Here is an 8,036-nt window from a genome sequence, read left to right as displayed (position 1 = left end):
AAGGTAGTAGCGACATTTGATCGAGAATCAAATTTACGTGATTTTCGAGGCACGTTTTTCCTTAGACTGTATCCATCTATAACGGAGTTATATCTATATTTGGTGATTAGACCTGTACCAATAACTTCTGAGGTTATAAGAATATTAATGTTGCTTATTTTTTATATATAGTTTCCAGACCATATACTAAACCTAAAAATAATATTTTGTGTCATCCTAGGTATTTGCTTAGGTAGAAATTTAGGTATTTCTTTTTTCAATCAGCATTCTGTAAAAAAAATATTAGAGACGAAATTCTTTGTTTCCCTGTAAAGGCAAAGTGGCTTCCGACGTACACACGCATTTTGTGTCATTTTCATCCACGGGTATAATGGCATTTAATAAATACCTAATATTGATCCTAAAACGCCTAAAAAAATATTAGAGTCGGTAAGTGAACTGTTGTACTTTACAGAACATTGTTATATGTTATTCAAACAAATCTGTGTCAAATTCATCCACCGCTTTTATTTAAAAAATTTTTTTTTCTAATTAACACCCTGTATCTGCCACAAAAAAAAATTCATATTATTAAGTTTACGTCTACAATATTATAATACCACATTGAGACATCATTCATAATTTGGGTCATTTTGATCCACGGTTTTTTTACTATCTGGCAAAATAAAACTCAATTGAGCAAGAAGGGCGTGTGCGGGGAAGGGTACCTACGCGGGTGGGGTGCTTATTATACTTGCCGCAATATCAGCTGGCGACTGAGATCTTAATACTATCTCCTTTACCCTAGTTAAGACCAACCAAGAGTGAAAGAGATGGCATTATGAGCTGTCTTGCCACTTAGTTTTGCGATACAGTGTATTTATTTCATTCGGAGGCATAATTACATTGTCTTATCAATCTTACCGTAGTAGGTATATAAATATAATTAAAAATAAACTGTAGGCTGCACTCCTCATACTGACCAACATTTGTGACGTTCCTAATCAAAAGGTACCACTTTCTCTGACAGGTTATTTGTATAAAGATATAATCAAATTTCGTCTTTATGGTAAACGACAAAGTGGTACCTACCTTTTGATTGAGAATGTCACATCAGCGACTTAAAAATTACTTTTGTTTCGATTTTTAGTAGACTTTTTAAGTTTATTTTAAGACGCAATTTATTGTGATTTTTGTTATGTTTAAGCGTGGCAAGCAACATTAATTACAATGATGATGATGTTCATTAAATACAATATTTTTTCATACTATACTGAACTGTCACCCTATACATGAGAATGAACAGCGCCCTCTTGACAATGATCATATATTACTGGTCAGGCTTTAATATGTGTCATAATTTAGTAAAGTCCCCTTTGTGGATTCTAAGTTTCCGAGTTACAGCAGTTTAGTGAAAGCATTTTTTTTTTAAATATAAATTAAGGGTTGAATAAAGAGAAAAGAAAATTTGATTATTTTTGCGCTACGACGCACGGTTTAGGAGATACAGCCCTATAGTTTTTTTTTTCTTTTTTTCTTTTTTACATTGTGTTTTTTATATATTACTTTGGGGTTTCATAAAGGGGAACGAAAATTTAATTATTTTTGCGCTACGACGCATGGTTTAGGAGATCAAGCCCTATAAAAAAAAATCTCTTTTTTTTTGCGTTTTTTTGTATAAATTAATGGTTACATAAAGGGGACCGAAAAGTTGATTATTTTTGCGCTACGACGCACGGTTTAGGAGATACAGCCCTATATAGATTTTTTTCTTTTTCTTTTTTACGTTTTTAAATCTTAATTAAGGGCTTCTTAAGGGGAACGAAAATTTGATTATTTTTCGCTACAATGCACGGTTTATTGTTGTTTTTTTTTTCTTTTTTTTTGTCATTGCGCTTTTTGGGGTTTGGGGTTTCATAAAAGGGAACGAAAATTTTATTATTTTTGCGTTACGACGCACGGTTTAGGAGATACAGCCCTATAAAGTTTTTTTGTTATTTTTTTTTTTTGCGTTTTTAAATCTTAATTAGGGGCTTCTTAAAGGGGAACGGATATTGATTATTTTTGCGCTACGATGCACGGTTTAGGAGATACAGCCCTATAAAGTTTTTTTGTTATTATTTTTTTCTTTTTTTTTCTTGTGTTTTTGTATATTATTTTAGGGCTTCATAAAGGGGAACGAAAATTTTATTATTTTTGCGCTACGACGCATGGTTTAGGAGATACAGCCCTATAAAGATTTTTTTTTTTAAATTTTGCGTTTTTTTTTAATATAAATTATGGGTTGCATAAAGGGGAACGAAAATTTTATTGTTTTTGCGGTACCACGCACGGTTTAGGAGATACAGCTCTATAAAGTTTTTTTTCCTGGTTTTTTTTTTGTTTTTTTATTTAAAGTATTAATTACGGGTTTCTTAAAGGGGTTTTTTAAATTATTTTTGCGCTACGACGCATGGTTTAAGAGATACAGCCCTATAAAGTTTTTTTTTTTTTTTTCTTTTTTACATTGTGTTTTTTGTATATTACTTTGGGGTTTCATAAAGGGGAACGAAAATTTGATTATTTTTGTGCTACGATGCACGGTTTAGGAGATGCAGCCCTATAAAGATTTTTTTTTTGTTTTTTTTTCATTGTGTTTTTTGTATATTACTTTGGGGTTCCGTATAGTGGAACGAAAATTTTGTTATTTTTACGCACGGTTTAGGAGATATAGCTCTATAAAGATTGTTTCCTGTTTTTTTTTATGTTTTTTTTTTAAGTATTAATAAAGGGTTTCTTAAAGGGGAACGAAAAATTGATTATTTTTGCGCTACGATGCACGATTTAGGAGATGCAGCCCTATAAAGTTTTTTTTTTGTTTTTTTTTTCATTGTGTTTTTTGTATATTAGTTTGGGGTTCCATAAAGGGGAACGAAAATTTGATTATTTTTGCGCTACGACGGTTTAGGAGATACAGCCCTATAAAGTTTTTTTTTGTTTTTTTTATTGCGTTTTTTTTACATATAAATTAATGGTTACATAAACGGGACCGAAACGTTTATTTTTGCGCTACGACGCACGGTTTAGGAGATACAGCCCTATAAAGATTTTTTCCTCTTTTTTTCTTTTTTGCGTTTTTAAATCTTAATTAGGGGCTTCTTAAAGGGGAGCGAAAATTTGATTATTTTTGCGCTACGATGCACGATTTAGGAGATACAGCTAATACAGCCCTATAAAGATTTTGTTTCTTTTTTTTCATTGTATTTTTCATGTATTACTTTTGGGTTACATAAAGGGGAACGAAAATTTTATTATTTTTGCGCTACGACGCATGATTTAGGAGATACAGTCCTATATTTTTTTTACAATGCATGTGCTCGAAAAGTGCGTTTCCTACGGAGCCATATCGTGCGGAAAGTACTGCTTTTCCGCACTAGTGCTTTTTGTTTTCAATTTTTTTTTTACAGTACATATGGTGCTACTTTCTCGCACTAATGCGGAAAAGAGCACTTACCGTGCATATGTCGAAAGTTTAAAGGGCCATATGTACTGTAAAACGTACGATACACGTGCGAATAGGTAATTCGCAACTCGTGTCGATTTAAAACACTCCTTTTAATAATTAAACTTATTTGCCATATGTTTTTTTATTTACTCGCACAATGCATAGTAAAACATTGTATGATACACGTGCGTAAAGATGATTTCCGCACTTGTTGCATAAATAGCAATTTTTTTATCAAAGAATGAAAGAAAGTCACGGTATTAATAACCAAATTTTACTTTAGTGGTACCTTTTCCCTATCACTGTCACAAATGTATGTGGCGTTCACGTAAACGCGATATTTTTAAGATTTCCCTGCGCAATGTTGCCAGCTCGCTTGCAAATCAAACATGTACTTACAGTTCTTTTGCATAATGGTGACATTGTACAATATCTATAAGTTTTAAATAGGTAAAAGATAATTCGACGCATTCTTTGCTTGCTTGTTGCTTGTTGTTGTGTTGTTTGCGTAACTTCTTTGAATAAGTTGCGTTAATTTGGCGCACAGGCGAAGTAAACATGCGTTGCGTACGGCAAGGTCACGCCGCGGCCCCACCCTGCACGGCCTCCGTTGCCCATTCAGACCGCCCGCTAGCTTCGTTTGAACGCAAATAATATTTTTGTAATATTTGTTTATGCAGTGGATGCAAGTGACACAAATTCATACATCTTATTTATCCCGCATTTCAAATTAATAAGATGTAAACTCTAATATCTTTAATATTCTTTTGTAACGGTGACAGCCTGTTACAACAAAATCATCAAATATCTTATGAAGCTATGCCTTAATAAGACACAAAATCATTTAATGGACCTATTTAAACGATTAAATTCGACCTAAGTAATTTTTTTTAACTCTAATTTTTTTTTGTGTCATTTAGAATATTATGACATAGTATCAGATTGCAGTGGACGTAATTGACACAAATTATGTTTTCACACTAAAAACACTATCCTAAATGCAACACAGTTACATGTTTTCTCTCGAATATTTTTTTCTCCAAAATAATTCAAAATAAAAAATAATTACCACAAAATAACAAATTACTAGAAAAGCAAATTATATATATGACACAAAACAAAATGTAAGATTTACATCTTAACAAAGTATTCATAAGCGAAAACAGAATTGACTTTAATATTTTTATAACCTAGGGGTCAAAATATAGCCAGCGGTACAGGTCTAGATGTATAGCGTGTCCGCCCTGTTCCTTAGTGCCCGCTGCTCAAATCCCGCTCACCTGTGTTGGAGCGCGCATGCTGCGACTGCACCAGCCCGCCGAAGGCGTCCGTGATGGCTTGCACTATGCTGTTCTTATTGTCCGCGACGCCGGTGTCCAGGCCAAAAGCTAATACATTGTTGTCGGCCGCACTAAAAAAATAAAAACTTAGGCCTACTGTCCACGGAAGCGTAGCTGCATAGACGCGTACTCGTCATTGTACGCTTGCTGTACGCTTGCTTGCAGCCTACATACAAAACCGCACAACTCTGTCGACGGAGCGGCAACGTCGCGTCAGCGACGCTGCATGCAAGCTTCATGCCGCTGGGCGTACTGCATGTCATACGCTGGGCTACATCGCAAGGAATAGCACGTTGAGTTTTTGTAAATAGTGTCTTCATCGTTGGACGACATTCTCACGAATGAAAGGAAATGTAGGCTACGATACGCTTACGCTACGCTTCGTGGACAACGTTTGTACGCCGGGCTGCATGGCAGCTGCACTGCGTATTCATGCAGCGTCTATGCAGCTACGCGTCGTGGACAGTAGGCCTAACTAATATTACTAACACAAAGAACCAGTATTTTGCGCCATGAGTTGCTGCCGTTTTGGCATTAAACAGTAGAAGCGGAGCGACCGCGACCTAAATGCGTAAGCGCCATGAATTTTACGACGCTTACGTTTTGGTCGCGTGGTACAGGTTGTGATTGCGATAATTTCATTGTTGTATGACGTCTATAGTAATAAAAAATCAGTGAGACTAAGTAATAAATTCAAACTTGGTAGTCCTACTTATTTTGGAACTTTGGTAGTTACGAAAAAGGAAAAAGGTTCGTAATAACTGATAACTTTTATACGATGGCAACCAAACGGACCGCCTGATCGTGAGCGGTCACCGTAGGCTACGACACCTGCAACTCCAGAGGTGTTACTTGGGCGTTGCCGACCCTTCTGAGGCTAAGTCAGGCCGTCGGTTCGCGGAATTCGCTATAATAGTACCTATGGTAAACGTACCCGCCGCTGCGACGAAGATTCTTGGCCGAGTCTCTTTCCGACTCCACTCTATCACGCTCGCTGTCAACACTCCTAAAAATGATATTTAGGTATTAAGTTCAATGTGGAGAAAACCGTCTGCATACTCTTTCGTCGCTTTTAACGCTTCTACATGTCAAAAGGAATATATTTTAGTGCGTGCACTTACCCCTCTTCAGGGCTGTCCTGCGCACTCCTAGAGACGCGTTTGCTATCCCCATCTACCGCTTCAGAAACGTTGGTCGGCAGTAAGACCGAGGCGTTCAGCTGGGCTGCTACACCTACAAACACCATGTATCCTGATGGATCACTGTACATGTATACAATAAATACAATACAAAAATATAATGGACTAAAGCTGCGTCTGCGAACACTCACGAACGCGAAGCGAAAGCGGCGCGGCGGGCCCACGGCGTTCGCGTTCGCAACGAGATCGCCCACGTAGGACACTTCTATAGGTATCAAAGGATTGATGCACCATTCGCGTTCGCGTGTAGTTTGCCTACGTAGTACCAAAGATAGATATAACTCCGTAATAGATGGATACAGTCTAAGGAAAAAACGTGCCTCGAAAATCAAGAAAATATTATTCTAGTTCAGAGGGCGCTACTAGTTTTGGCCTACAGTCGTATAGATGGCGTTGACGGTTTCGTTTGTTATTTAACAATTTTAACGCATATCAGTGAAAGAACATGGGTCAAAATCATCAAAATAATTAATGCAAATAAAAAAATCATTTATCTATATTTAAATACATTTTATCGTATTTTTATAAATCTTCATTTTTAGTTTGAAAGTGTGTCGACAGATGGCAGTGAATTTACTGGGGTTACAAAATTTACTATGACAGTACCGCTCTAGTATAAGCATTATTAATCTGTGGTATAAGTTACTCTATGGTAGTACGCTGCGTAAGGGCGTCCGGTAGCTGACGAGGGTGCTCGGAGCGGGCGCACGCACGCGGGTGCCATTGTAGGTAAAATCCGTCGCACGCGTCCGCGCCAGTTTATAAGCGTTGCTCATAACGCTCTCATACTTCACCTATTATAAAAATCCCCCAACTCATTTCAATTTAGTATGGTTATTTTGGTAGTCTTTGCATATCTATCGTGCATTTAAACCCTCGCAACGCACAATTTTCTACTTTTTTAGGGCCCCTACCAACCTAAAAACGGGACCCTATTACTAAGACTCCTCTGTCCGTCTGTCTGTCACTAGGCTGTATCTCATGAACCGTGATAGCTAGTACTAGGTACAGAAGATTCACTCTCTAAGAAAACGCGTCTACTATGCGTATGCGCAAGGCAGCGCAAGCGCGTGCAGGCGTCCGTTCCGTAGCGGTGCGCGGCAATTACTATGGCAAAACCCCAAAATTGGGGGTACTTGTAGCGACGCGACAAAATCGCGGAGTGAGACACGCCTGCCGCTGAACCTTTTGTATTTGTATTCCAGAAATCATCCTTTAAGGGGGTGAAAGTTTGTATGGGGTATCGATAAAAAGCAGATTGGATAAAAAATAAGCTACGCAAATTACTAACTCTACGCAAACGAAGTCGCGGGCAAAAGCTAGTATATAAATAAATACTTAAATACATAGAAAACAACCCTGACTTGTACAAATATGTGTGCTCATCACACAAATAAATGCCTTTACACGGGATTCGAACCCAGAACCATCGGCTTCACAGGCAAAAAATGAAAATATTAAGTATTCAAACTTACCGAATAAGATTAATATCACGCAGTATTTCATACTTTCAGCAATTAATAAAATAATGTATAAACGGTAAGCAAGTAAAATAATAACGGTAAGCAAGTTTTTAATGAAAATTCCAATTGTACCTACCGTCCATTAAATAGGCAAATTGCCTATCGTAATAATTTAAGTTTTGTTGCTGATTAAAATAATAACACAATAGCAATGAGTATGTGACGTTTTCAAGCTAAAGGTACCACATTGTCGGTTGTCAATAAGGTTGATTTCAAATTGAATATGGAAATCGCGCCTTATTGACTACCGACAATAGGTACCCTTTTGATTGAGACTGACACAAATGTGTGGAAGTCTAGCCAAAGGTCCCACATTGTCGCATACCATAAGGACGAGATTTGCTTGTATGTTTATACAAATAACCTGTCAAAGCGTCCTAATAGCAAGCGACAAAGTGGGATTTGCTTGCCCCAGTAGCATCTATACGTCATAATGACGTCAGCGACGTCATTATGACGTAATAATGCCGTCATTATGACGTCCCTGACGTCATTTTGCTACCTGGGTGGT

The sequence above is a fragment of the Cydia strobilella genome, chromosome 26 (genome assembly GCF_947568885.1).
Source record: "Cydia strobilella chromosome 26, ilCydStro3.1, whole genome shotgun sequence".
In the NCBI taxonomy this organism is placed as follows: Eukaryota; Metazoa; Arthropoda; class Insecta; order Lepidoptera; family Tortricidae; genus Cydia; species Cydia strobilella.
This window is presented reverse-complemented; position numbering follows the sequence as displayed.